At 41.6% G+C, this 23,087-nt stretch overlaps 1 protein-coding gene across 1 annotated transcript in view; it reads right to left on the bottom strand.

Annotated features, from left to right (window-relative positions):
* Nucleotides 1-22,887, bottom strand: part of cemip (cell migration inducing hyaluronidase 1) — a 166,355-nt gene extending 143,468 nt beyond the window's left edge. The window contains exon 1 of the mRNA XM_077591982.1: nucleotides 22,719-22,887. The gene's annotated coding sequence lies outside the window, so the exon portion shown is untranslated. The remainder of the gene's footprint in view (nucleotides 1-22,718) is intronic.
* Between the last annotated feature and the right edge of the window lie 200 nt (nucleotides 22,888-23,087).

Below are 23,087 nucleotides of genomic sequence, written 5' to 3'. Positions count from 1 at the left end.
CAACAAACCATTAAAAGACAATCTGCGAAAGAAATACACAGAGTGGCTCCTCTCTGGTGATCACGTGCTTACACCGACTGGATAGAATCAGATGCCTCCGGTACATTTGCTTTGTGAGTGGATCCTACATGCATGAGATGCAGCTTCCTCAAAGAGCATCCAGAGGATGGGAGTGAGGACAGTGACACTGAGAACAGTGAAGAAGACGCTGTTTGTGAGTAATGTTCTGTCATGACAGATCTCAGCGACTCTCAAGTTTTAATCACTTTGCATTATTTTAATGCAATGTTTTTCCATATTCAGATTAGTTTTAAGATCTTGAATATATTGTTATAATTTGTTTTAAGATCTGGAATATATTGTTATAATTTGTTTTAAGATCTTGAATATATTGTTATATTTTGTTTCAGTTGCACTGTAATTAGACGGCCCGGCGGGTGAGTGATTAGCGCGTCAGCCTCACGGCTCTGGGGTCGTGGGTTCAAATTCCGGTTGGTCCACCTGTGCGGAGCTTGCATGTTCTCACTGGGCCTGTGTGGATTTCCTCCAAGTACTCTGGTTTCCTCCCACATTACAAAAAACAATTGCATGGTAAGCTGGTTGGACACTAGATTGCCCCTATGTATGGGTGTGAGTGTGCATGGTTGTCCGTCTCCATGTGCGCTGCAATTGGCTGGCCACTGATTCAGGGTGTCCCCCGCCTCTGGTCAGGAGTTAGCTAGGATAGGCTCCAGCACACCCCGCGACGCTCATGATGATAAAGCGGTTCCGAAAATGAATGCATGTATGGTACTTCCTGTACAAAAATTAAATTTGGTGTTCAAAAAGTCTTTTTGCTAATTTGAGTCTTGAAAATGAGGGCGTCATTTTATAATCGGGGTCATCTTATATTCGGGCCAATACGGTATACTGACAGCATTACACATTTAGAACAGTACAGTATACCTTTTGCATGATATATTCTTTCTTTCTGTGTCCTGCAATTTGCCGGAAAGCAGTTCAGGGTACAGATTATCCCGGACTCCTCCCATAGTAAACTGGGATCGGCTACATGAGAACAGTAAAGATTATGAATATATGGACTGAAATTTAGCATTCAGAGCCATCTATTTTTGAGTACTTTGGCAAACTATGGGTCAGCAAAAGTGATACATTCTTCCTCAGAGTCCTTGCCAACATTCTGGACATTTCAGCAAAACATTTCTTACTTAATAGTTATTTCAAATCTCCTGTTTGCACAGATTTTTATTGCGACACTGACTGAGGCTCTCTGGCTAAACTGCTCTAAGGGTTTGACTAATTTCAATGATGACAACTCGTGCCTTTCCATCTTTCATAGAATGTTAATTATTGTGAGGTTGTTTCTCAAGATATAGTTCATTCATTCATTTTCTGAACCATTTATCCCCAAAAGGTTCATGGGGTGCTGGAGCCTATCCCACCTAAGTATGGGCACCAGGCGGGAGACACCCTGAATCATTGGTCAGCCAATCGCAGAGCACAAGGAGACGGACAACCATTCACGCCACACTCATTCCTAGGGACAATTTAGAGCAGAGGTCTCCAAACCGGTCCTCGAGGGCCGCTGTGGGTGCAGATTTTTTTTCCAAAACATACAGTTTAACCAATGAGGTTTCTGCTGAAAAAAATAAGCACCTGACTGCAATCCACTGATTGCACTTCTACGATACCAGATTGGTGGAAAGGTTTCCCATTACAGGTTGGAAGGAAAACCCGCACCCACTGCGGCCCTTTTTGGAATAGTTTTGGGACCATTGATTTAGAGCAGGGGTCCCCAAACTTTTTCCTTTGAGGGCCACATAACTTTTCCCTTCTCTGATGGGGGGCCGGTGTCAGTTTGTAACAGAAAAAGTGTGACGATCGTAGGGGAGCTTAAAAAGAATATTGTTTTCCAGAAAGCCACACAACCAAATAAATAATAACTAAATAACTCTTTCTGGGTTCTTCATAGAATATATTTATTCCTAATATATAAATCCAATTCAGAGTTGCTCCCCTCCACAGCTCTGGGTCAAAAATAACAATTCTCAAACAGGTTGCACAGTTTTTATATGTTTGAATAGTCCGCGATGGTCCCAGGGCTCCGCCCTCACCTCTGATCGTCCAGATGTCTCGGTAACACTCTGCTCGCGCATGCATCACGCATGCACTGGTGGACGTGCCCGCGTGCATCAAAGGGAAACACTCTCCTCGCGCGTGTCACCAAAGAAGCAATGCGAAGCCCCGCTTCACTGGGATGATTTGTGGGCTCAGCGGGGGTGCAATGAACCAAACACAAGATTAAAACGTCCCAGTCTTCAAGGCCAAATAGGAAAAAAATCCAATAGCGTCTCTGGTATTGTTCAGAGGGCCGGGCCAAATGTGCTGACGGGCCGTATCCGGCCCGCGGGCCGTAGTTTGGTGACCCCTGATTTAGAGGGTTCAACCAGCCTGCCCTGCACATTTTTGGGATCTGGGAGGAAACCAGAGTACCGGCAGAAAACCCACGCAAGCCCGGGAAGAACATGCAAACTCCACACAGTGAGGGCTCACCTGTACATTACATCATTTTATAGAGTAAGTGTGATAAAATCAGTCAACAAGCTATAAATGCTGCATTCTGAAATAGGAGTCGATTGTCAGAGATTCACACATTTTTGGAGGCTACCTTTCATTTAATTTGTCTTATTGTTTCCGTGAGAAAATCAACGATGAGCTGAATCCTATGCCTATGCCAGATGACAGTGTGCAAGTGGTAAGGGTCACACACAAAGATAGGGAAGAAGGAATGTATTGAAAAGACATATTGAGGAATATGTCTTGGTATAGAACATCTAATAACTAAATTGACAAGTCTGAAGGAACATCTCATAAAAATAGCAAATACTTTTTAGGGAGGTGATTCAAGCCTTAATCAAGAATACATTCACTCCTACCGCCTGCTTACAGATAAAGTGTAAATCCTTAAATCGTTCATGTGAGGTTGGCTGAGAACCCTCCCATCTATGATAAATGAGTCCTGACACAACAAGGAGCGACTGTGATAACATTTTAAGAGTGAGTATGTACCAAATAGAAGCCCAGAGTACCCACCCAATTGGGAGTCCTTGGAAAGGGTGTTGGAGAGTGCTCCCCCTGGGGACTCTTTTGTTCTACTGGGGGCTCCATTGCTCAAATGGTCAATAACAGTGAAAACTAGAGGGGCATGATCATCATAAATTTTAGCATTTAACCAATCACATTTCAGCCATTATTTGTTGCCAGGATCAGAAATCTGCCTCAAAGCCTTCACAATCAGTTCTGCGGGCTCTGCTGCATTAAACAATCTGTTGCTTTTAACCAATCAGATTTCGAGTAGGCAACCCCACAATGCTTTTTTGCAGGCATTGCCATTTTGCTGGCTGGGACATGTCATTGCTTTCACAAACTATTATTGGCTAGCTATAGACTAGGCAGGCCAAAGCCAGAGTGAGGCAGCCAGACTAGCAAACTCCACCCACAATGTCCGACACAGGAAAACAAATGGATTTGGTTGCAGATTTGCTCACAAAGCTATTTTCCAGACGGACTTTTCCTGAAAAAATGGACATCATTAAGAAAGGACGGTCAACTCCGAAGCTAGCAAGCCTGTTACAGCCGGGAAAAGGGTGTGTGCGCCACTTTCAGTGAGCTAACTACAAAGAGCTACCAAACTGTATTTGGAGCTAGCTGCACAAGCAAATATATTGTTGTGTTGATTTAAAGCCATTTTCAAGACGGACTATGCCGGAAATATGACAGGACAGGCTCGACTTTCATCATTAGCTCCGATGGCGATAGAAAAGAAGGAAGAAAGAAAGGAGGATGGATATTGTGTACAGTTAAAAATGATTTTTGGTGAGTAAAATATGGCTATATTCCTAAATAATATTTCAATTGTGGGCCCGGGCCTGATATCTGAAAAGCTTCAGTGTTTGTATTTAAGCTCCAGTGTTTGTATTTAATAACTAAATGCTGCTAGGAAGTGGATTTTACCCCATTTTACCACAGTTTAATTTTTGCCGTTTCGCTATTGACGTCCATCGCTGTCTTTTCCCGGGAAAAATCACCCCCCTGGCCTGGTTGTAATGTCTCAAAAGCTCCAGTATTTTTATTCAATCAATAAATGCTGCTAGGAAGTGGATTTTACCTAATTTTAGTGCATTTCTTGCCATTTCACGTATCGACGTATATGAACGTATCGACGTTCATTGCTGTCTTTTTACCGGGGAAATGATACTTTGGGCCCCGTTCTGATGTCTGAAAAGCTCCAGTATTTGTATTTAATCAAAAAATGCTGTTTTGGGCTGGATTTTACCCCATTTTCAGGCAATGTTTGCCCGTACGCCATTGACGTTCATCGCTGACTTTTCCCGCGAAAATCACCCCCCTGGCCTGGTTTTAATGTCTGAAAAGCTCCAGTATTTGTATTTAACCATGAAATGCTGCTAGGAAGTGGTTTTTACCCCATTTTTGTGCATTAATCTATTGATTATTTTTTATGTGTCGCAGCTGTAGCTGCAGTATAGGTTTTAGAGCCATAAAATAGTTTTTGAGGGTTATATATATATATATATATATATATATATATATATATATATATATATATATATATATATATATATATATATATATATATATATATATATATATATATATATATATATACCGGATTTTCTCTCATATAAGCACCCCCTGATTCACAATTTTCACCACCATATTCATGGTTTTAATAGGGAGTACAAATGTGTTACTCTGAAGGGAAAATCTTAACAAAAATAATCGCATGTGGTATTTCTGAGATACTGGATAAATTGAAAGGATCGTCTGCTGAATTGCACATTCCTAAAGGGTGTTGCCTGCATGTGAATTCTGCTGGCTTCATTGTAAAGCCAGCCTTAATCTACAAGTTCGACCGTCCTCATGCTTTGAAAAACAAAAACAGAGCCTTGCTCCCTGTCTAATGGATGAGCAACAGGAAAGTTTCTGTTTCATCCCAAACAAGAAGCTGCGCCATGCTGAAAGGGGGCTGCCTTTCAAGGTCGGGACTGTGCAGGAGGACTTGGACTAAAACTTCCATTAACCCACGGGTGGGCACACTATCCCACAAAGGGCCGCAGTGGGTGCAGGTTTTCATTCCGACCCATAAAGAGGACACTTTTTCACCAATCTGTAGCCCTGCGAGGGCAATCCGAGGATTGCAGTCAGGTGCTTCTTGTTTTCTGCAAAAGATCTCATTGGTTAAAATATCTGTGCTGGATCGGTTGGAACAAAACCAGAGAACTTATCCTGGACTTCTGACCGAACAAGGCTGCTCCATCCCCCCTGTATAACAACGGCAAATGTGTGTAGCGAGTGGAGACTTTCAAATTCCGAGGAGTCCACATCTCTGCTGATATCACTTGGGCGGCAAACACCAAAGCACTCGTCAAGAAGGCGCAGCAGAGGCAACATTTCCTGAGAGTACTCAGGAAGGAGCAACTAAACACCAACCTGCTCGTGACCTTCTACCGACTACCAGTCCATCTCCTTGTGCCCTGCAATTGGCTGGCCGCCGATTCAGGGTGTGACTCGCCTGGCCCCCCTAGTTAGCTGGGATATGCTCCAGCACCCCCGGCCACCCTAATGAGCTATAGCGATTCAGAAAATGAATGAATGAACAAACAAATGAACGAATGATATAGACGCCATCCTTTAGTAATTTGTTGTTTTTTAAACAAAAGAGACATTTTTACAAAGTAAAGATGCTCGGAAGAGTCATTTTATCCTTGGCTGATGTAAAGTGGCACAATCCAACACATTATCTTCAATCAAAGCCTAAAAGGCTGTGTCCCAGCAACTCCCCAGAGTAGTCCAGGCATCCAGGTCAAATATAGCCGGACTGACTGGGTGAGATGGATTATCGCTTGGAAACAGTCTAGCACTTGGTAAGTAAAATGAATCCCTCATTTGGAACATACCAATTGGATGTATAAATAGTATGCAAATACTGTAAATCTGCAAAGTGGAGACAGGTTGTGGCTCTTGCTATCCAAAATGATAAAATAGTTACATGTTCTTATTAGGTCGCTATAAAACAAAAAAGTTGAAACGTTTTTAAAGTATGTCGTGGTTTGTCCGGAAGAAAACCCTGCCCTTTCTGTGAGAATGCCAATATCAAGACTTCTTTAAAACTCTCCAACATTCCTGAAGATAAAGCCCAAATATTGGTTGAAAGTGTTGGAAAATCCAAAGTGGGGCTTCCTCTGAGTGTATTACGTGAATCAAATATGGAAAAAACATGTAATCGAAATGTTTTGATCATTATCTAGACCGGGGGTGGGCAAACCGGTCCACGAGGACTGCTCTGTGTACGGGTTTTGTTCCAACCGATCCAGCACAGACACTGTGACCAATGAGATTTCTGAAGAAAACAAGAAGCACCTGGCGATAGAAAAGAAGGAAGAAAGAAAGGAGGATGGATATGTGTATAAACCACACCTTTAAAATTGCATTAAAATCGTTGAATTTTACAATTTCTCGCGCTGATTCACAATTTGTGGCACGGTCGGTGGAACGAGTGGTTAGTGCGTCGGCCTCACAGCTCTGGGATTCTGGGTTCAAGTCCAGGTCGGACAACCTGTGTGGAGTTTGCATGTTCTCCCCAGGCTTGCGTGGGTTTCCTCCAGGTCCTCCGGTTTCCTCCCACATTCAAAAGACATGCATGGTAGGCTGATTGGACACGGTACCCGGTCGTTTCGTCGACTGACGTTTGGTCGACGGACACTCGGTCCCCGGACGTTTGGTCCAACGGATGTATCGTCGTCGGACAGTTCGCCGAACGGACGTTTCGTCGGCTGGATGTATCGCCGAACGGACGTTTGGTGGACGGATTCGACGCCGGACAGGACGTTGAACGGGCGTTTTATAGGTGTGCAAATACGGTACTTTGACGTATATTTTTGCGAATACACATTACGTCAAAAAAACACTGGTGAACGATCACAGTAGTTCAATAGGAGGGAGAGATCAGGGAGAGGGGTTTGGATATTACTATAAGGCTTTATGTAGGATGGGGCCCGGAGGTTGAGTGGTTAGGCGTCACAGTTCTGGGATCCTGGGTTTAATCCCAGGTCGGTCCTCCTGTGTGTAGTTTGCATGTTCTCCCTTGTGTTTTCTCTGGGTACTGCGGTTTCCTCCAACATTCCAAAAACATCCATGGTAGGCTGGTTAGACAATCTAAATTGGCCCTAGGTATGAGTTAGCTGGGATAGGCTCCAGCACTCCCCGCAACCCTAATAGAATAATAAATTTGTCTCCTTAGCTATTGAAAAGGAATCTTTGAGCAGCAACATTTTCCTCTGGGAGATCACATGCTAGTTCATTGCCATGCGTGTTCTAACCTGAACCCAAGAGGGGGTCATCTCTTTGTAGTGCACGTGACAGTCAAAACTTTCCTTGAGGACACTTGGGCAAAAAAGAAAAACGTTAAGAAAGTTCTCTGATTTTGCTTGTTCTTAAGGTACAAAAAGCTAATCAATTCTCTCGCAGCGACAGCAATTTTATTCTTTGTCTGGCACTAATTTACTTGGGAGTCCGAAGCAAAGCAAATTAACAAAAGGCACCTTACCTTTGGGTGCAAAGATCCATCTGTTTTTGAAATCCATTACCTCTCATACACTGAATTGCGACCTTGGTTCAACTCCATCATACAAACATAATTCAGTGAAAAAAAGTGTTGCCATTTATAGATTGTAAATAAAGTATGTTGGGGAAAGTCATAGTTTCATTCAGTTTGCTAATTTTGATATCAGGGCAGGAAATAAAAAAGACAAGATGAAAGACAAGAATGACAAGTGAGTTTTACATGGTCATCAGTGATACCATATTTACTCGCATATAAGCCACCTGTGTGTTTAAGCCCCACCCTTAAAATGGCCTTAAAATTGTACAATTTTACCATTTCTCGCGTATAAGCCGCCCCCTGATCCTCAATTTTCACCTCCATATTCATGGTTTTAATAGGGAGTATAAATGTGTTACTTTCAAGGGAAAATCTTAATAAAAATCATCACACGTGGTATTTCTGAGATACTGTATGAATCAAAAGTATATTATTAGGGTCAATATCATAAGTTAATATGCCTGTCTTTGTAAATGCAAAATATCAAATTATTCAATTTGCAAAAGAAATAAGTCTATCTTGGTGAGAATTACAATTTTCTTACCAGAAGTTTAAGATATGGCTTCCAAATTGCTTCTAATGTCGAAATATCTCAATTTTTTTCAATGGTTCATATTACTGCAATAGTTGTCACTTTCGAACAAGAAAAAAAATCAAAGCGGAATTTTGTTTTATTTCATAATCACAACTGTACAATCATTTCTTTTCTGTGTACCGAAAGGGAGGGTGTTGTTTGCACATAGACAAATTCAAAAAGGAAGTAACGTAAACACAACCAGGAAATATGCCCATAGTGTTCACCAAGTCTCTTGGTGTCAAGGTTTATATTTTAACAATTGACCGCAAGACCTTCGATCAGCCTTAACTGTTGGGATGTGCTGACATGGTAAAAGCTACGGTCAGATGGCGGTGCCCCGAGCGAGCAATAGCAGACACAAGAAAGTGTACTCACGTCTGGCCAGTCTGACCACGTTTAACTACAGTAAGATGGCTGTGCCCCGAGCGAGCCGTGACGGGAACGTGAGTTTTCTCACGTTTTATGCAAGATACGGTTTATTTTTTCCTTGAATTATATTCATAGACGTCAAAATACATTTTGTTTGGCATTTTATCTCTTTATCTTTTCTTTATTTTGAAATAAATGACCGTATCGACCGCATTGATTTGCGTCGTGACGTCAAGACGCCGGCGCCATTTTGTCGTGACGTCATCGTGTCATCGTCGTCAACTTGCAGTTTTGTGCATGTAGTGTTTTTATGCGCATATAAGCCATACCCTCGATTCAGTCATCATTTTTTGTCTGACAAAAGCGGTGAGTAAATACGGTATATGACTGCTCTGTTCTAGGTGTGGTAGATATGTCATTCACAATTGACCAGTCCATCGCCAATGTACTATTGGTAGATTGCATGACGGTAAGGTTTGATCCAGTCAGTGATTATTCTTTAGGCTTTAATGATGTACCGTTAGTACCCCAACATAGTAATCTACACAGGCACAACACTTACATCGCAGGATGTGCGATACTTTTATTTTTTTATTTCTACAGCTATAAGCATATCAAAAGACTAATGTATTAATATCTAAATATACCATATATTCACACCTATAGGGCACACTTAAAAGTCTAAAGTTTTCTCTAAAATGAACGGTGCGCCTAATCAGTCGGTGCGCCTTGTCTATGGGTTAAATTCAAAATTTATTAGGATCCTGACCACTTGACTGACTGGTTTCATTTCTTGCCGACACGCTACTTATTGCAATCAACCCAGCGGACGTTCACCCTAAAAATAGCCTCCCTGCAATTCTAAGCATTACGGTAAATCCATTCAAAAAATCCCAGAGGAGTGGCAAGGCATTTGACTTCCGTGTGCTTGCAGCGCTTTTAACTCTCGAAAACGTTCGCAATACTTAAAGAAACAGCATATCAGAGCTATACAGAGGAAATGCCTGGCGTGAATGACAACACAATGCGGGTGTGAACGCTTGGAAAATGGACTGAATCCATGGATTGAACTCAATTAACAACTTTGCGAATACAAAGACGAGCAGGCAGCATCGCACGAGTTACGTGACAATTTGGAATGGATTGTCGATGCCGATATAACAGCGAGGAGAATCAGCGTGGAGTAAGACTTGGGAGTGATGCATGTCCCGAGTTATAATGGATTGTGGATGACTGGGCTCAAGTGTCGGCCAGCACTGTTTCGAGCTTTCGCCAAAGCTGGCATCAAGTTCCCGGATTACAAAACTCTGACTCACAGTGAAATGGAGCATATTATGTTGAACGCCGAACTCTTTATATCTGATACAGAAGATGAAGAGTTTGATGGTTTTTCTAGATGTTTAACTGCTTTAACTTCTCTTAACGTGTACCTTTCACCTCAATAGTTGAAGGTCAAGCAATTATACAATAATTGTAACATTTGAACATCATCTTCATCGTCGTCATCGTCATCATCATTTTCCTAGCCATTGGCCTCGGCACCCTCTGCCGGTTTGGTGTAAATGTGATCCAAGTGGATCAGTCCATTAAGGGCCTCCAGCTTGATTGATGGCGTCCCCAGAGGTCCAGGTGAGGCGGCAAGTACTTGGTTTCCCCCATCAACTTGGAGCTGCTCACAGGATGTGAATAAAAGCTCCGGGTCAAGGATGTCCAGCATGCCCAGGAGTAGATCAGACTCATTGTCTGCACTGTCAGGAAGAGCTGTATCCATTGAGAAGTCTTCAGGTTTTGGAACTGCTGGGTCTGCACCTGCTGCAGAGGCACACGTAGCCTGAGTGGTGCTGACTCAAACTTAGTTTTGCTCGTGCTTCCTTTAACATAACATGCTAGCGGCTAGCTGCTAGCATAACATACGCTAGCCTAGAGTCATGCTTGTGCCCTCTCCGCAGAGGTGCCTTTTGTATTGACAAAAAAACTGAAAATATACCCGCAACTGAGACTGCGCCCTTTCAGACGGTGCGTTTTATAGGTGTGAAAATATGGTAATCTATATACTGCATTTTCTCGCATATAAGCCGTATTTGTCGCTAAAAAAATGATGACTGAATACAGGGTACGGCTTATATGTACATAAATTAGAGTGACAAAGACGAAACGCCATAACGCAAGACAATGCGGCCGGTAGAGTCATTTATTTCAAAAGTTAAACAGATAAAATGCTAAACAAAATTTATTTTGACGTCTATGAATTAAATTCAAGACAAAAATGTGTCTTGCATAAAACGTGAAAAAACTGCTCGCTCAGGGCGTCGCCATTTTACCGAAGTTAAACGTGCTCTAAATGCCCAGACGCGAGTCAGCACATCCCAATAGTTGTTAAGGCTGATCGAAAGTCTTGCGGTCGATCGTTAAAATATCAGCCTTGATGGCTGCGTAATGTGTATCTCATGCTATTATTGCACCCAGAGACTTGATGAACACTAGACCACGATGGACAACGTTTCCCATAGAAATGAACTAAATACAAATTAATTTGTTCCAACACTCTAAAAAAACACCCCAAAAACTTTATATTGGAATGGAAAAACATTGTATTTGTTCTTATTCGCCATCTATTAACAAAGTAAGAAATAACTAGTGGTTATGATCAATGTTCCCTCTAAGATGCACGCGTGCGCAATTACGCACTACTCTCATCTTCTCCGCGCACAGCAAATCATATGGAGCGCACAAAATAAAATCCCATTTTTTCCCCCCATGATGGCGCCGTTCACGCAGTAGCCAGTGGCAGTAGCTCTGTCCACTCTTGTTTATCGTGTTTTACAGCCCTTCTATCTTTTTTTAATTATATTTTAATATTTCTTAATACATTCCTTTTTACTCTGTGCAAATAGAACAAAAAGAACAAGCGGTGAAATCGGGGGAGAACTGTCTAAATCTGCTGTGTGTGTGGTTGTGTGCATGCGTGCGTGCGTGTGTCTGGTATCTACAATCTTACATATATATGTTCATTAACATGAATATAAATATGTTCATTAATATGTGCTATCCCTTATTAAATAAATCAAAGCAATATCATGGAAAAATATTGCATATAAATGGAAACTTGACTATCTCAAGTGACACGTTCAGCAGAAAAGTCATTTGAACGAGAATGAGAAGTGAGAAGGACGGATGTGTAAAATAAGGTAAAATCTAAGTCGGATTTGTGCATAATCTAATGGCATTTATGAAGATGTTTTATTCATAGATATTTTTTCATTCATTTTCTGAACCGCTTTATCCACTTGATCACTCGCGGTGGGTGCTGGAGCCTATCCCTGCTGACTTTGGGCCATGGGTGGGGGACACCCTGTATCGGTGGCCAGCCAATCGCAGGGCACAAGGAGATGGACAGCCATGCACACTCAGACCCATACCTAGGGGCAATTTTAGAGTGTCCAATCAGCCTACAATGCATCTTTTTGGGATGTGGGAGGAAAACGGAGTACTCAGAGAAAACCCACGCAGGCCCAGGGAGAATATGCAAATTCAACACAGGTGGCCCGACCTGGATTTGAACCCAGGACCCCAGAGCTGTGAGGCCGACGCGCAACCACTCATCCGCCGGGCCGTCCATTCATAGATATTAATCATTACATTTCTCAGTGTGCTCAGGGAGGTTGTCTTTCTGCCCAGACAAACAAAAAATTAGAGGGAACATTGGTGTTTAATAGTACTAAAATTAGACGGATTTCGGGGAGGGTAGAGATAGAGGGACAGAGAGGGAGCGAGAGACTTTTTGTCGTAACAAATAACTAGTGGTTTAATAGCACTAAAATGTGTTTAATATTATTAAAACTAGACGGATTTCGCGGAGGGGAGAGAGACGGACAGAGAGGGTGGGAGAGGGGGGACTTTCTGCCTGGCAACGCGCTCGTAATCTAACATAAACAAATTTAAATGAACTTGGATTACGATACAGACACATTCAAAAATAAATTTAATCTAACCTTACACTAAACTTAATTCTAATTTTGTTTTAAAGAAGGTAAAAAAAACTTTCTCCTCCCGTGTTGGCTCTATTTGCCCCGCCTCCACCCTGACTTTCAGCTGTTTTTTAAAAGGAACCTATCGAGTGTTGTTTGCTTTTGTCTTCCCTTCAAAATATTCCGAAAATGATGGACACAAATGTCTTCACAATAGGATAACGCACGACCACAAATAGTACTCCTCTCGTATTGGCTCCACCATTCTGCACTGACTAACGGGGGGACAGTGAAAGTGCTCGTAGAGACATTTACACGATGGAGTTGCGGGGAGAAAGACAGTGCCCATGATATTCTTATGAGCAACCTCTCGCGTCCGCTATATGCTCGTATATCAAAATTTGTCTCGTATCTCAAGATAAATATTTGCTTGAATTTTACTCGTATCTCAAGATAGTACTGTACATTTGTGATTACAAAATAAAACAAAATTCCACTTTGATTTTTTTCTTTTTTTTCTTGTTCAAAAGTGACAACTATTGCACTAATTTGAACCATTGAAAGAATGGAGATATTTTGACATTAGAAGCCATATGGCTGCCACATCTTACTTGGTTACACTTACACTGGTAAGAAAATTGTAATCTCTGTCATTAAAAAGAATCAGGTTCTCGTCACGATAGACTTATTTCTTTTTTCAAATTTAATAATTTGATATTTTGCATTTACAAAGATAGGCTTATCAAATTCCTATGATAATGACCCAAATATTGTGCAATCCAGCAGGCGATCCTTTGGATTCATACAGTATCTCAGAAATACCACGTGCGATGATTTTTCTTAAGATTTTCTCTTCAAAGTAAGATACATGTGCTCCCTATTTAAACCATGTACAGTTGTGGTCAAAAGTTTACATAAACTTGTGAAGAACATTATGTCATGGCTCTCTTGCGTTTCCAGTTATTTCTACAACTCTGATTTTTCTCTGATAGAGTGATTGGAACAGATACTTCTTTGTCCCAAAAAACATTCAAGAAGTTTGGTTCTTTTATGACTTTATTATGGGTTAACAGAAAAAGTGAACAAATCTGCTGGGTCAAAAATATACATACAGCAACACAAATTAGCAATTTTGGTGACTTAGAAAGTTGTGTCAGTGAAATGAGCTTCATAACATGGCCTCTTAACTTCCTGTGAGTGATTATGAGTGACTACAGCTGGTGAGTTCTCTGAGGCCATATAAACAGGGCTCAATGGATGCAAACGCCCACAAACGCTACAATGGGAACGTCAAAGGAGCTCAGCATGGATCTGAAAAAGTGAATCCTTGACTTAAACAAGTCAGGAAAGTCTGGTGCTTTACAGAGAGAGTAAATGGGATAATGAAGAAGGAGGATTACCTTCAAGTTCTTCAAGATAACCTGAAGTCATCAGCCCGAAGATTGGGTCTTGGGCGCAGTTGGTTGTCCCAACAGGACAATGACCCCAAACACATCAAAAGTGGTAATGGAATGGCTAAATCAGGCTAGAATTAAGGTTTTCGAATGGCCTTCCCAAAGTCCTGACTAAACCCCATTGAGAACTTGTGGACAATGCTGAAGAAACAAGTCCATGTCAGAAAGCCATCAAATTTAACTGAACTCCACCAATTCTGTCAAGAGGAGTGGTCAAAGATTCAACCAGAAGCTTGTCAGAAGCTTGTGGATGGCTACCAAAAGCGCCTAATTGAAGTGAAAATGGCCAAGGGACATGTTACCAAATATTAGCGCTGCTGAATGTATATTTTTGACCCAGCAGATTTGATCAATTTTTCTGTTCACCCATAATAAAGTCATAAAAGAACCAAACTTCATGAATGTTTTTGTGACAAAGAAGTATCCGTTCCAATCACTCTATCAGAGAAAAATCTGGAGGTGTAGAAATAACTGGACACTCAAGAGAGCCATAACATTATGTTCTTCACAAGTGTATGTAAACTTTTGACCACAACTATATATGGGGGTGAAAATTGTTAATCAGCGGGTGTTTTATACAAGAGAAATTGTAAAATTCAACAATTTTAAGGGTGTGGCTTATACGCGGAGGCAGCTTATATGCGAGAAAATACGGTATATAAAAATGTAAATACTTTAATTACTGTACTCACAGTGAAAATAGTTCCTGTGTTGATTTATTAATGGATGTCGTTTGAAGCCAACTGCGTCGATTCAACTCCCGTTTCCCGCGGATGGGTCCTAATATATTCCGGATCGCGCCGCGACGACGCGGCGAGATCGTAAAACTCTCCGTGTGGTTAAAGCAGGTTCTTCTGTTTTTATCATCATGTCTCCCAAGAAAATTACCAGTGTGAATGAAAAGAAGAAGCAGGCCCCGTAATCCAAAGAAGAAAAATGAAATGTGTTGAAAAAATATGAAGGTGGGATTCGGTTGATTGAAATTGCAAGGCAATATGGCCGAAACCCCTCCACAATGACTACGATTTTGAAACAGAAGAAAGCATTAAAAACTACAACTCCTTCCCATGGCCTCTCCGTGATATCGACGAGATGGAGAGACTTGCACTTCTATGGTATTGACGAGTTGGTTGAGGGGCACAAAAACGAACTCTCAACGGAGGAGCTGGAACACTTGGCAATACAGGAGGAATACATGAGGAGGCGGCCGAGGAAGAAGCAGCGAGATTTCCAACAACTTTCCATCTTCGTAGAAAAAACACATCCAGAAAAAGTGTTCACGAGTCGTGCGATCGCCTACTTTGACGACGTTTATCTGTTGCATTACAGAAACGTTATTAAAGGTCGTAAAAGGCAATCGTGTTTGGATTTTTTTTCCTAAATATCTGTCAACCAGCCCTGCAGAAGGACTACTTATATAGAAACAGGTACTTAGTCGCATATAAGCCGCCTGCGCGTATAAGCTGCACCCTTTAAAAAAAATTATATTTTCGGCCGCATTGTTTTGGTGACGTTATGGTTATGGTGTTGTCACCTTGAAGTTTCGTGCATGTCGCCTTTTTATGCGTATATAAGCCGTACCCTCGATTCATTCATCATTTTTTTGTCTGACAAATGCGGCTTATATGCGCAAATACAGTGCGAGAAATAAAATGGGTGGAAAATTAAATTCCAAAGAAATCATAAAATGTTAATGTTTTTTGTATTGTGGAATATTGAGGCGCCCGTTAGTCTAGTTTTTCAATAAAGTGGGTCTTGCTTCCTGTCTGCAACCAGAGCGTGTTGTGCATTTTCCCCTCCAATAGTTGTTGATTAATGTTATTAATGTTGTTGTTTGAATTCTTAATTTTATGTTTATTAGATGTGTTCATGTGTTCATGTGCTCTCTCTCTCTCTCTGTTGGCTACCAGTAGGTTCCTCTTATTCACCTGCGTTTCAACACGGATAGATTTTACCTGCTTGTTATTCATTTTAGGACATTAATCATTCTGTAATCATTTTTTCTCATTTTGTTGTGTTTATCACATCTTTCTTACAAAATTGGAACACTGAACAATTTTACAGGATTTACTTGGTAGTTGTGTGAGGACATTGAACAAATTTGAGAAATTAAATATAAAGTACTGATCCACTTACGAAATTTTTAACTGACGAAAAAAGTTCTGGAACCAATTACATTCGTAAGTAGAGTACGACTGTACAATTATCAAGAAGTGGATTTATTAAATACTGCAGCTATAAGCATATGAAAAGACTGTAATGTTTTAATATCTAAATATAATCTATATATATTATTAAAAAAAGGATGTAAATACTAAAAATACTGAATTCACTGTGAAAATAGTTCCTCTCCGCGTAATGTAAACTAAAAAAATAGTTATTAGGAGCTTTAGTCCAAGTTTTTTTCGTCAGATTCGAGAGGCAATCTTCATGAGGCGCCGTAGGGGAGCTTTTCAGGAGGAGCTTTTGCAAGAGGTTTTTGGTGCACAAGGAAAAAGGTGATGGGGAGTTGTGACCGCTGTTTCTTTTTTTGTACAAATATGCTTTTGTACAAGGACATGAAACTGTCAAGATGATTGCCATATTCCATGGCTATGACCGTGTTCTCATCAATCTCCAGGACTCGTTGCAAACTGCACCCCATAATAAAAAATTCTTACGATTTCTCAAAGTACTAAGACCACGCTCTTCATCTTTATTGACGTCATTGTTTGGGGGATATTACACTTCCACTTCGCTCTTCCGTGCCATCCAGTCATAAATTACCCGTCCAGAGAATTCTATTTTTGGATAACAGCAATGGTGTCAGCCTGCTGCCCGGTGTTAAATGGAAACTTAACTTCCACTTTGCTCCTCCGGGGCATTCAATGTTCCCTCTAAGCTGCGCGCGTGCGCAATTGCACACTACTCTCGTCTTCTCTGCGCAGCAGCAATCATATGGCGCGCAGTAAAAGAAAAATTTCGGATTTTTTTTTTTTTTTACCCCTTTCCCCATGATGGCGCCGTTTAAGCGGCAGCCAGTGGCAGTAGCTCTGTCCACTCTTATGTTTTTCGTGTTTTACAGCATGTTTTACATGACAAATTAGAGGGAACATTGACATGCACCTGCTTGTGGCAGGTGTGATACTGGTGTGCCCATAGCGAGCAATGATAATGTCGTGACCGGATGATTCGCCTAAAGACGTTTTGCCGACGGACGTTTGACAGACGGACAGGTCGGCGAATGAACGTTCGTTCAAACAGCGTTTAATGATTAAATACAAATACTAGTATTTGTTAGTTTAATGATTAAATACAACTACTAGTATTTGTATCTAATCATTAAACACTGTTTTCAGCTGGATTTGACCGAATTTGAGAGCATTTTGAGCCGTTTGGCGAATGGACGTTTTTTTGCCTCCATCGTGACATCATGGCGACATTTTACCAAGGAATTCACTTCCCTGGGCTTGGTTCTAATGTCCAAAAAGCTCCAGGATTTGTATTTAATCATTAAACGCTGTTTTCGGCTGGATTTGACCGAATTTGAGGGCATTTTGAGCCGTTTGGCGAATGGACGTATATAGACGTTTTTTGCCTTCATCGCGACATCATCGCGACATTTTACCGAGGAATTCACTTCCCTGGGCTCGGTTCTAATGTCCAAAGAGCTCCAGTATTTGTATTTAATCATTAAATGCTGTTCTAGGATGGATTTGACCCGATTGCTGTCATTTTACGGCTCAGTTCTGCTACATCTGCCCGCCCAAGAGTGCTTATTCCCGGGCTGCCATGCCCGCCCAAGAGTGCTTATTCCCGGGCTGCCATTGATGGTAGACTAACATTGATTTTTACTATAATTTGGACAACGCCGGCGGCGGGCCGGATTAAAAATCCTAACGGGCCGTATATGGCCCGCGGGCCGAGGTTGAAAAACTTGTTCACACACGATCCAGGGGCGGGGCGAGCGCGCGAATCCCGTTTCGGCGAAACCTCCGTTCGGCCGATCATCCATTCAGCGACCTGCCCGTCTGTCAAACGTCCGTCGGCGAAACGTCTTTAGGCGAAACATCCGAGTACCGATGATGTCGCTCACACTGGTACTCAGTGCGCTCAGGGAGGTTGTCTTTCTGCCCAGACCAACAAAAAATTAGAGGGAACATTGCGCACTAGCCTAATAAAAGTATGTAAATGTGTGTGGAAGCTACTTGAGAATACTGACACATTTCTGAACATTTAACTTTTACTGTGGACATCCTGACACACATGAACGAGCTGAATGTGAAGCTACAAGAGAAAAAAAACAGTTTGTGCATGAAATGCAAGCAAACCTTCCGCCTTCAAAACCAAGCTGGTTTTATTTTTCAAGCAAATATCAGACAAGTCATTTGCTCATTTCCCCACACTGGTTGCGTTAAAAGATGTCACTGGATGACCTACATGAGCAATTCTGCCGTCGGTTTTGTGATTTTGGAAAAAATTACAGCTGGTGTCATGTCCTTTCTCACAAGACCCGGAAACGGTTCCACAGGAGTTGCAGTTGGAACTGATTGATCTCCAATGTGACAAGTTCAACTCCCTGAAAGTCTCTTGAGTTTTAGGCTTCATAAAGTGCAGCCAAATTTCCAAACATCCAGAAGATGGCACAGAGGATTCTGGTGTTATTTGGCTCTACATATGTGTGAACAGACCTTTAGTCTGATGAAAACCAAGAAAGCACCCCATAAATCCCAGATGAGTGATGAGTATGTTCATACTTTAGTCCTTTTTTTCTGTTTATGTTTCATATGTACTGTTAAGGGATGCAGTTTTTTATATGTATCGTATCTTTTAAAGTCAATGTGGCCCCCGGGCCGAAAAGTTTGCCCAACCCTGCGCTAACCACTTATCCGCCGGCCCGCCAAAGTGATTTGGTTGAAATTTTAATATTTTTTTTCCATTACAATTCATGAAAAAATAAATCATGCGTGCCTAAAAAAATGGCTTTTTTAAGCTTGTTTTTAGCTTTTCCTGACAATAAACTGCATAGTAGAAATACATGTATAGTTTAAATACTTTATAATAAAATAATTTTAGAAATACATTCATATTTTTTCTTAAAATGTAGGCTTTACACTCTAAATTGCCGCTAAGTATGAGCATGAATGGTTGTCTGTCTCCTTGTGCATTGCGATTTGGTGGCCACCGATTCAGAATGTTCCCCTCTTGGTGCCCACAGTTAGCTGGAATAGGCTCCAGCACCCTCCACAACCCTTGTGTGGATAAGCAGTTCAGAAAACGAACGAATGTATGCTTTAGTAGTAGAGTAGGCTAGGCTGGGGAGTGCGACAGAATAACTTTAAACAAGCAATAATGAAGGGAGAAAAACCAAAATTGCTTTTTATTCTATTTATTTTGTCTTATTTTTACAAAAAGCAACATACAAAAACATTAACTTGGATCGACATAAGTTAACGAACTGCATTAATGCTAATGAAAGAGAGGATTATTAATGTTTACAAGCAAAAAACAAAGCATTTTTTTTAATTCAGGAGATTGTAAAATTTAAAAAAATATTACCGTATTTTCACGACTATTCGGCCTATCGTATTTTTAGCCGCAGTGTCAGTAACGAGTGCTATTTTTGTATTTTAAACACACAAAGCATGCACCGTTTTTTTAGACGCATATATATTATATATTATCTATGGATGAACATCGAAACGCAATAGCGCTGGCTACCGGAAGCAGCCTATTTCCGGGTTCCGGTGCGCAGTGACTGCTGGGAAATATAGTTCTTGCATGCTACACCCACACGCTAAAAACACGTTTTTAAAAAGGCAACGGAAGCAAAACTGAGTTCGGTTGTACTTTATTTAGACATTTTACAACTTACTCACGTTATCATCACCCACAAATCCATCAAAGTCCTCATTTTCTGTGTCCGAATTAAACAATTGCCCAAATGAGTCTTCCCAAACGCCGGGTCCAGCGTTTGTAGTTCTCAAGCCTCCGGGAATGACGGCAAGCTCCGAGTTAATATATATACTAATATATATATATATAGTTCGCAGTCCTTTGAATGCTCCGTTGACGCCAACATCTAGCAGCAGTATTTCTTTTGCAAATACAGCCGAAATGATCATACTGGGTGTATTGAAGAACTAGGTGTATTAAGAACTCGATATCCCAGCAGTCACTGCGCCGTACTTTATCTATGGGAAATAGTAGAGTCTGGGGCTGCTTGGCGTAGTTGTATAAATATATAGTTCACAGTCTAGCTTTGAATGCTCTGTTGACGCCAACATTTCTTTTGTAAATATAGCCGAAATGACGGCAAGCACCAAATTAGTGTGCTCGCGCGACGTCATACTGGGTGTATTAAAGAACTGGGTGTATTAAGAACTCGATATCCCAGCAGTCACTGCGCAGTATTTTATCTACGGAAAATAGTAGAGTCTGGGGCTGCTTGGCGTAGTTGTATATATATATATATATAGTTCAACTCGAGCTTTGAATGCTCTGTTGACGCCAACATTTCCTTTGTAAATATAGCCGAAATGACGGCAAGCACCAAATTAGTGTGCTCGCGCGACGTCATACTGGGTGTATTAAAGAAATGGGTGTATTAAGAACTCGATATCCCAGCAGTCACTGCGCAGTACTTTATCTACGGGAAATAGTAGAGTCGGGGGCTGCTTGCCGTAGTTGTCCTATCGACTGATTTATTTGATTTTATCGTGATAACAATGTTAGTATTGGTCCATATATAAAGCGCACTGGATTATAAGGCGCCCTGTCTATTTTGGAGAAAATTTTAGACTTTTATGTGCGCCTTATAGTCGTGAAAATACGGTAACTCGTATCAAAGGCTAGGCTAGCATGTCTTCACTGGGGGTAACTTGTCACCTTCAAGGATCTTTGGAACAGAAATTTAGTATTGCTGTTCCATGGGTTGAGTCAAAGGTGTCGTACGCATTAGGAGGAAGAAACCTGACTTTAATGAAGTCAAACTAATCCCAGAGCTGGAGCTTGGGCAGGTGCATTGTCTATAACCAGAAGGCAGTGTAAGGTCAATTTTTCCTCCAAATAGGCTTTAACAGAATGATACACTAGCAGCGGCATGATCTTGCAATCGCCGCTAGCATTACCACATAAAAGTAGTATAAACCTCTCCTTCATAGGCTTGTGGCCTGGCATCGACTTTTCCTCCTGTCTCATGTAGGTCCTTAGTGGCATTTTTTCCAGAATAGGCCCGTTTCGTCACAGTTGAAAACTTGTTGGGAAGCTATACCTCGGCCTTGACGAAACGGGCAAACTCGTCGTACTTGAACTTTTCTGTGGTAGTTTGGTCTGAAGTTTACGCATGACTTTCCTTTTTTCAGCACGAGCAGCCTTATTACTTCCACTTGCATTCTTTGGAGCAATGATTGGGGGTTAATATTGGCTTCTTTATGAAGAAAAAACAGTCAGTAAATGTGGCTAACAGGACACGTCTGCATACTGATGCTGCGTTATACACAATAACAAAGTGCGTCGTGTGCCAGCTGGTCAGGTTGCACGTGTTATGTTTTTTCCAGCTTTTGTTGAGGGGGGTTCGAGTTCTGGATTTTCGTTTAAAATCAGAACCACAAAAATGTCCGGTTTGTTCAAAGTCTGGGACGCTTTAATTACAACGAAAATTGTGTAAATGATTTATATTTTAGAAAGCACCTGACCAACATTCATCTTCCATTCCCCATATCCTCGAAAGCATTGCAGGTTTGCCGGAGCCTGTCCCAGCTGACTTCGGGCTAAAGGCAGACTAGTACACCCACACTAACAATCATACCGTCATCAGCGGGAATCAAGCCCGCACTTGCCCGCTCCGAAGTCAGGAGAGTGAACCTCTACACCACGAGGCGACTACCAAGATAACTCATTTAACTTATCCTTCAAAGGCTCACGGGGGCTGCTGGAGCCTCTCCCAGCTAACTACAGGCACCACCGTGAATTGGTGTCCAGCCAATCACAGGACACAAGGACACTCATTCCTGCTAGAACTTAGGGACAAATTAGAGTGTTCAACAAGCCTAGTATGCATGTGTTGGGCATGTGCGAGGAAACGGGAGTACCCTGAGAAAACCCACAGAAGCCTGGGGGGAACATGCAAACTCCAAAAAGGGGTACCGACCTGGGATCGAACCCACGACCGTGACATGCTAACGCCTCCACTGAGATAATACTGTAATCCATCAACACTCTGCAGCTTCAGTACATCGCGTTTTTTTAATCTTAATTATAAAAAAGAAGGCGGACAACCATTCACACACCTATTCACGCTGACACGCATACCTAGGGGCAATTAGAGTGTTCAACCAGCCCACCATGTATGTTATTTTATATTTTTCTTCATATTAATTTTCAATAGCGCTTGCACTTTCGACGCCAGTCAGTGTGTGTCAGAACTGTTAATGTCTACCTGCCACCTACCAACCAAACATCTTCTCCCTTTTCACTACATGCCCAGTGCGTTTACTAGTTTACCACTTGATGACCAAAGCAACTTTGTGAAAACAGGCGGGTCGAGCCGCGGGAAGCATAGAAAAAACTGCACACAGGTGGCTCCCAGCGGACAAATGACGTCCTCGTTTATATTCATGATGGGCGAATACGATTCACACAAACCATTTCACAAAATAAAAAAAATAATGGCGTGGATGAAAACTTACCCTAATAATCTGTGCCGGGTCCAGGAACCTTTAAGTTCGAAGCTGTGCAGCAGTGGAAACGAGGTGTGATAGCTGGTACCGGTCACGAAGTCAAAGAAACTGTCATTTTTTGACTGGAGAGCACCGAGGCGCGCTACTATTTACTCATGCTGACGGAAAGACACGCCCACCGCGTGCCTGTGGTGCGTGCGTATTGGAGTGTGTCTCGTGAGTGTTTATGTGTGCACCCATTTAACACAACAATAACTTTTATCGCATTAATGTTTTATGTCTTGTTTTGTGTCAAGAGCTTTAAAAAAAACGACATAATGAATCTCATCTTTGGGGATTTTAATTCCCTTTTTTTAATCTATATGTTGTCTCTTTATA

This window comes from Stigmatopora argus, chromosome 2 (assembly GCF_051989625.1).
Source record: "Stigmatopora argus isolate UIUO_Sarg chromosome 2, RoL_Sarg_1.0, whole genome shotgun sequence".
In the NCBI taxonomy this organism is placed as follows: Eukaryota; Metazoa; Chordata; class Actinopteri; order Syngnathiformes; family Syngnathidae; genus Stigmatopora; species Stigmatopora argus.
This window is presented reverse-complemented; position numbering and strand designations above follow the sequence as displayed.